Genomic DNA, 7,660 nt, shown 5'->3' with positions numbered 1-7,660 from the left:
AATAACCGTTGGTACGACAATTCAATTCACTGTGGGACTTGAAGCGTCTTAGAACACGTCAATCAAGGCCTCTTGATTAATGGCCCCTTTAAATGAATGATCACTCTCAATCCCTCGAACTCCCCGCCTTTCCAATAAATGTCAAAACTAAGACCAGCTTCGGAAAGTACTAACCGAAACCTGTCATTTGATACCTCACATGACTACATTTGGTGTCAATCGCTGTTACAGTCTCCGAGAAAATTGCGTGTGACGGACAGACAAACAGACCGACCGGTTTTGTTTTACACAAAACCTCAATAAACCGATTTTAATAAGGTTTTGTTTTACACAAAACCTTAAAAACCGGAGCTACTTCAGGTGTGAAAGGTTTTTTGTATGGCTTATGGGTAGAACGTAAAACGATGTTACTGCATGTGTGGTCGTTGACAGTTCCCACCTTCGGACCAAATTTTGTGACAATCGGTAGAGCCATTTCTGAGAAAAATGCGTGTAACAGACAGACGGAGGGACACGATGCCTATCGATGCCTAAGACGGCATGCGACGTATTCCATACAAGAATACCCAATTACTGGTGAAATAGTGAACTTGCAAACCTTCGATCTACTTGCCATCCAGCCAGACGAATAATTCAGAGAACAATAGGTAGGGTCAATCAGGGACAAGAGAAGCATGCGTGCAAGTGAGCCCACATGAACCTCAAGCTCACCAGTCAGTGGAGTAATGGAGAATATTTTAAAGAGCTTTGTTCGCAGATGGACATCAACCCGTGGGGTAGCGGTTATAAAATCCTGACGGGACGATTCAGAAGCCGTTCATCTAAGCAGATCACGTGCCCTAACCTCTCGTTAAAAATCATCCAGGGGTAATTTTTCCAGAAAGAGGGGCTTTTGCCACTTTTCGGCGATCTCTGAATGTGATACCGATCCCGGCAACCACCAGAGATGAGCTGTTAGAGATCTACGGTTGAAGACGCAACAGTAAACCCCCGGTTTGGAAGTCATACCGAATAAGGCCATCAAGCTTTCCGTAAAATATAGTCGAGATATGTTTGCAGAGTTGTCGAACCGTGCATGTTCGAATGGGATCTTTTCTGAATCCTGGAAGCAACAAAAGCTGGTACTGCTGTCTAAGACTGGTGAAACTTCAGGCAGCCATCCTCCTACCTATTTTCTATCGTCTATCTTCTAGCTACAATAGGTAAAATATTGGAGCGAGTAATTTACAATAGATTATTCCTGGTTTTCGAGAGCAAGTAGGCTTTTCACATTGGCAGTATGCGTTCCATAAAGCCGTATCAATCATTGATGCCATCAAAATGGTTACTCGCTTGGCCGAAAATTCACGGAAGGGGTAGTGCTAGCGAATATTGCGTGGTGGTGATCCAATTTGGCCAATTCGAAAGTTATACGAAAGTTTCTGGCGACGCTTAGTGTTCCCACTTATCTCGTTGTTATAAGCTAAATTTTGCTCGTATTAAAATTGGGAATCATTACTTCCAAGTTAGCATCATATACTTGAGAGCGATGATAGATCCAAAACTCAATTCTAAGCAGCAAACAGAGGGTACTTACGAAAAGGTTTCCACCATGATATCATAGGCAGGGTGAATTCTATCTGTATGCAGTCCCAATCTGGGGAACAGCGCTGCATGCTTTAGGCAATGCACATAAACTGAGTGCGGTCTATAGAAAAACAGCCATAAGGGTGCGCTCTGCCTTCAGGACAATCTTAGATGATGCCCATTCGTCATCTCGGGAATGGTTCCAATTGACATCTTGGCAGGGGAGATGATGAACATATATAAGGTCAGGTCCATCTCTTCTTTATAACAGGTGAAAAACGCCTAAAGGAGGAGATGGCAATATCGATGGGACCAGTTTGAAAGGGTTGTTGGACTTACAAGTTGAGATCAATTCTAATCTCACTCAGTTTCTCACCGGTGATGGAGGATACCGTCAGTGCCTGTATAGGTTTCAATTTGACACCTCACCTTATTGTTGAAAGTGCGATGGAATCCCGGAGGACTCAGCCTACGTATTCTTCTAATGTCCGGGCAGGGTGGGAAGTCGGGGGTTGTTTTAGTCGGTAAAAATCCCACACTCTAGCGTGTCCAGACCACAGTCTTTTGAAGATTTCTAGCTCCACCGAAATAAGAAATAACAAACAGACATACATTGAACCGTGGAATGTGTGGAACGAATGTGGATCTCCACTTCAAAAAGTAATCATTCCATGGAATTTCCCTATGTCTGGATGTTCCTGTGAGGTTGTCTCTACCAAAATCAATGGACAAGATATCAGTATTTGCAAAAATAAAAATATCAACACTAGCGAATAAGAAAAAATAAGTTTTTTATTATTTCAAATGGACAACATTCCCAGGTCAGTCTTGTCCATCAAAAGCAAATCTTCGCTCGCGCATGTAACGGTGCCGTTGCGGAGATTCACTTTGCAATAAAAAGAGTGCGGCTTTATAATAATTTATGCATTTTGCTACCATTATCTTTATGGATAGGAATAGGTGGCTGTTCCGAGGCGCTGTAGTGCGCCTGCTTCAAACTTTGTTAGTTTGACCATGGCCGGTAAGAGCAAGGGGCTAGAGTCCAGTTGGTTCAGAGCTTCAGAGTGAACCCGTAGCGTGCACGAATGATAGCAGTTATCCCCCTGCCCCAGTTCAGAGCTGGGCAGTCACAATGCCTGAGCTTCGATGTTTTGTAGTGTATTACTTTTTTGCAATATATTTCAAATGTTAGCACGCTTTTGGTCTCGATTTTTCAAGGAAATTTACGTCCGTTAAGAATACATAATAGTGTTCTATTGTGAAGTAGAGGCTACTTCCGAGGCAGGATGATTCAGGAAGACTGAAAGAGAAGGGGAATTTGCGAGCTAGCAACCTTCAAGTTCCACCTTCAGTTTCAGTTTTCTTGCTACCGAGATATCAACAACATCCGGATAGAGACTGGCTTCACAGGATTGTATTGCATTCCATGGTCGATATTATTTTTGCTCGTTGTCGGCGATGCTCTTCACGCTATCCTGGACTTCAATGGGCCACGACATCATTCCTCAACCACTTCGACTACACTGATGACGTCTGCTTCTTTTCTAATCTATTCATCAACGTTGCTCAAATGGCTCTAAATTTGGAGAAGGAGGCAAATAGAGTCGGACTGAAGAAAAATACCAAAAAAATCAACGTCCTCACTGGTCCTTGTAATCTTCCCGTTTACGTCAATTTTTTTTTGGAGGTAGGATAGGTGGATGCATTTACGCAACGATTTGCCTGGGGGCATCCTGGCATAGGGAGCCGTTAAAGCAAGAAATTTTTTGAATGTCGATTGCAGAATACTTTTCTTACATGTAGTAATTAAAAACTTCCTCGATTCTATTTAGTCAATGATTGCTTTAATTTGATCCAGATGTATTTCGGTTAGCCTGTTTCAGCGGAATGCCGGTAGCAAATGGTGGGATTCAAAGCCATAGACAATTTAAATACAAATGATCGATTAAAAGGACACGAAGAAGTTGTTGCCTTGTAAATAAGCCGACTATATCTTATAATACTGTTTACTTACACGTTTACACTCAATAACTTCCAAATACTTCAGGATAATATCACAATGTCAGTTTGACAATTTTCACTCAACTGGTTCTACAAAGACTGTAGATTCTTATACACATACATCATATGGAAAAGGTGACAAACAACTATATGGTATGCGCAGAACGCATCTGCGCAACCGAGAAATGTCACGACTAACCACCCTGTTAGTGCTCCATATTTTTTGGGTTGTCTTCAGGACGAATTGCCTCTTCTGCATGTAGTCTCCTTGGTAGCGATGATTCTAAGGAGCTGATGACTTGATTTGAGTCGTAAGTTGCGAAAGAGGATGTTAATCGTAGGTAACTTATTCAAGCAAACTCGTGCTTGAGATGATGGAAGAAGCTCTTAACTATGACATTACTTCCTTTGGAGTTTGCATCATGTCATCGTCCAAAGTATTGGATATTTCTTTAACATTTGATAAACTCTTCAGGGCTCACCAAACAAATGCGGACGGTCCTGGGTTCTGTTTGACATCACCTGTCCGCAACGGACTGCGGCATGGACAAGTCGCGCGGACAGTCCGCTTTGTGCTTGGCGAGCCCTTTCAAGTTTTATTGGAACACTATGGTATACTAGTTTTACCTGGGAAGGTACACATGGCCACTCCGAAGCCACTCAGCGCTGTGATGCACTGTTTAATGCTACAAATTCCTAAGACTGTGGCTACTGTGGAAAAGACAAGGGAGCAGAGTCCATCCGGCTTTTTGGAATGTTAAGATTCGGAAAACAGGATGCCATAACGTAATGCAAATTATACGGGTGCTGAGATCTGGAGCATCTGGACGTAGAGGTCGCTCGCTAGTCCAAGGATAGCTGACACGGTGTGGAATGGGTAGTCCTCCGCGACTTTGCTAAACGCAGCGAACGGTTGGAGCGCAGAGGATTAAGGATAGATCAATGCAGAGGAGATGGGAGGAAAGGGGACTGTAGGAAATACTGCGCGCTAGACTGTGAAAAGATTCCATATGTGTTATATTCTGACTCTAGGCTCCTTCAAGAAATATAAAAGGTCATCAATCTTGCAGGGATATCTGCTGCAAAAGATTCGTTTAAGGTTAAAAAGCTTATTGTACCATCTACATTTAACCCCAACCCGTGTTTATTCCCTATACCAAAAAATTCTGTGTTCATTGGTCTGAAGACGATTAAATTGTCTTAAAAACGTTCCCAGGGGAGGGTTCCACAGTTATGGTAGGTCCAGACCCCAGAACCTTACGAGCACACGCATGCGCCGGGCACCATAGAATATTCAGTCACTTAAAAGGCCTGGTGTAATGGGGTGGTTCTGGTCATTCCCAAGTATCTTTTCAAGTTGAGTTTGTTCTCAGAGTACTTTGGAGGGTTCATGGGGGAAGTGGCGGCATATTCTATAATGATCCTCACCAAAGATCTATAGAGATTAATAGCCTTTTGTTGTGGGAGACTCCAAGATCGATTGAAAAATTAATCGATCTACCAGCTTTGAGGCTTTTAGGAATGATAGAGTTCAAATGGTCACATCTTCCTTATCTTCCTACTTAAAAAGGTGATGGATTTAACATGGGTGAGGTTATGATATTAATTTTAATGAGTAAGGGTGTTACCCTGCTTCTTTTAAAAGAGATTGATTTGGATTTGGTTAGATTAATAGGTAGGACCAATCTATGGGATTCGGTCACGAACGCATTCACCTGCATTTGCAAATATTTGGAAGATTTTAAAGTTGTCAGAGCATTTATTGGGAAGGGATCTTGTGCAAATGTTAAACAGCATCAGACTTAGTGCACATCCTTGGGGAATGCCATTGCCTACTTGCACAAAGTCCAGGCCAACCTGAAGGCGTCAATTGCACATTATCCTTGTCACCCATTGAACAATCTCAGCAAGAAAAAGGAACTTTGACATTGCATCACTCAGCGTCGCCATCAACCTTCTCATAGGCATTTTTCACATTAAGCGCCACAGCTAACACTTGTTGACCTTTACTTTTGGCGTTCGAGATGTGCAATAAGACATAATTGATGCAGGAGGGTGTGGATTTACCTGCACAATAGGAATAAGAGTTCACCGGGAGGACTTTGTATTCTTCAGTGAGTTTATTGATTCGAACCTTTATCATTGAATTAAGCAGTTTATGATAATGATGATTTCAAGAATTCATGAGAGCAATTGGGAGGTAATTAGTCAAAAGTTCGGGGTCTTTAAGGGGTTTGAGGATGGGAACCACCCTAATAATAGACCAGTCCTCGGGCGACCTTAATTTGTACCAGATGAGATTTAGACCATGCAATAAATTAGAAAACGTTTGCGGCGCTAACCAGCGTATATACCGATTAGTAATATTGTCTGAACCAGAGCAGAAACTCTCTTGTGCCTAAGCAGGACAGTTATTAGCTCTACTTCCAGAAAAGGCTGAGAAACTGTGGTATATCTAAGGTAGTCATGCAGGGAAGGGATGGGCGCAGAACTACTCAGCGAGGAATTCAAGATATTCAAGGTTTCTTCTTAGGTCCCAGCACGGAGATTTATCACTAAGGTAGTTACGGAAACCCATCATTGATTTCCAGAAAGACATTACATATTTAGTCACAGTCAGTTAGTTTTGGGTAATCAAAAAGAATCGGAAGTGCATAAGGGTCTCTATCTCTTCCCCACAAGTTTGAGAATGAGAATCTTGCGGGTTTGCAAAGCCTAGCGGCACAGTCCTCCTGCAAGCCACTGCAGGATAGTCCTGTAAACATTTACCTGAGTTCACGGCCATTTTTATTGCGAGTTGGAAAATAGTCAAGCTGAGAGCTCTGTTCATCGTGCTTAGATAACTTTTCAACGATAATGACTGTAGTAAATACATATAAGCCAGGGCAATTAGACCAAATTTAACTTTATTTTTATTTAATTTGACATTTCGCCGAATTTCTTTGACATCTTTAGGAATACTGGAATGCATCATGTCGAGGTCCATCTATTTCTACATTACTCCCATCAGACAATTAAGTAATCCGATATATCACTTTTTTTTGTCTAATACTATCCAGTATCTGCCCATAAATTTCATTAACGTCTTCGATCTTTGGCTTTTTTGTATTATGTAGATGTGAAGCGCTTCTTGACACAACCGTTCTTGCACTGTTTTTTTCTGGTTAATATTATCGAGCGGCAGTGCATGACCGGCCTTCCCAATTCTGCTTTTTAATAGCTGCTCAGTAGTTTCGACTAGTACTACTTCATTCTGCTCATTTATGTTTCCTCTGCAATAGATCTTATAGACCACATTGATCTGATTGAGAAAAGGTATTTCATCTATTAACCTTGAGGATAATCAGTCGTGTTGCGTTATGACGAATTCTGATATATTTTCATCCAGAGGGCCTCGCTGAATCCTTCCCATTATTTCTACCACCCCTGGAACATAGTTGATAGTGAGATATCCATTCCAACTTGTGTATTTTGTAATATTTCTAGCAATACTGTCTATGACTTTTAATATGAGTAGTATCTTATTTTTTTTGGGAAGCCATTTCTTTCCAATGTTGCAGACACTTTGTCCCTTATAGCGTCATGAAATTATAATAGTCGCCACTCACAGCTAACCTTCTGTAGATGAGATGGTATACCGTTTTCAGTTTTTTAGTGTGGAAGGAGCGAGTGAGTGGTACTTCCCGACGTAGCCTCTTTTTCGTACTAATTTAGATTTACGACTTCTTCAATCCGTATATGGTATCCGGATATAGTAATTGCCTTTGGATTCGATTTCCAATGTGAACTGCACCCTCTCTTGGTACGAATTAAATTTCTGGAGGACATCATCTATCTTCGTCCTGGGAACGGTCAAGAACAGATCCTCAACATATCTTAATAGTGCTCTCCAAGTGAAAGTTAGCTGCTTTGGGCAGCTTTCTTACAGAACTTCCATTACAATATAGGCGTAAATGCGCTCTCCGTAAACAATACCTATTTTTATGTATGAAGTATAATTACTGATGCTAAAAATCTTGTTATCAACTATGCAGAAACTTACGTCTTGTAAGAGCTCAGTCCTGGAGACCTTGGTGTGGTTTTGTAACCTGAA

This window comes from Hermetia illucens, chromosome 4 (assembly GCF_905115235.1).
Source record: "Hermetia illucens chromosome 4, iHerIll2.2.curated.20191125, whole genome shotgun sequence".
Classification (NCBI taxonomy): Eukaryota; Metazoa; Arthropoda; class Insecta; order Diptera; family Stratiomyidae; genus Hermetia; species Hermetia illucens.
Note: the sequence above shows the minus strand (reverse complement) of the source record.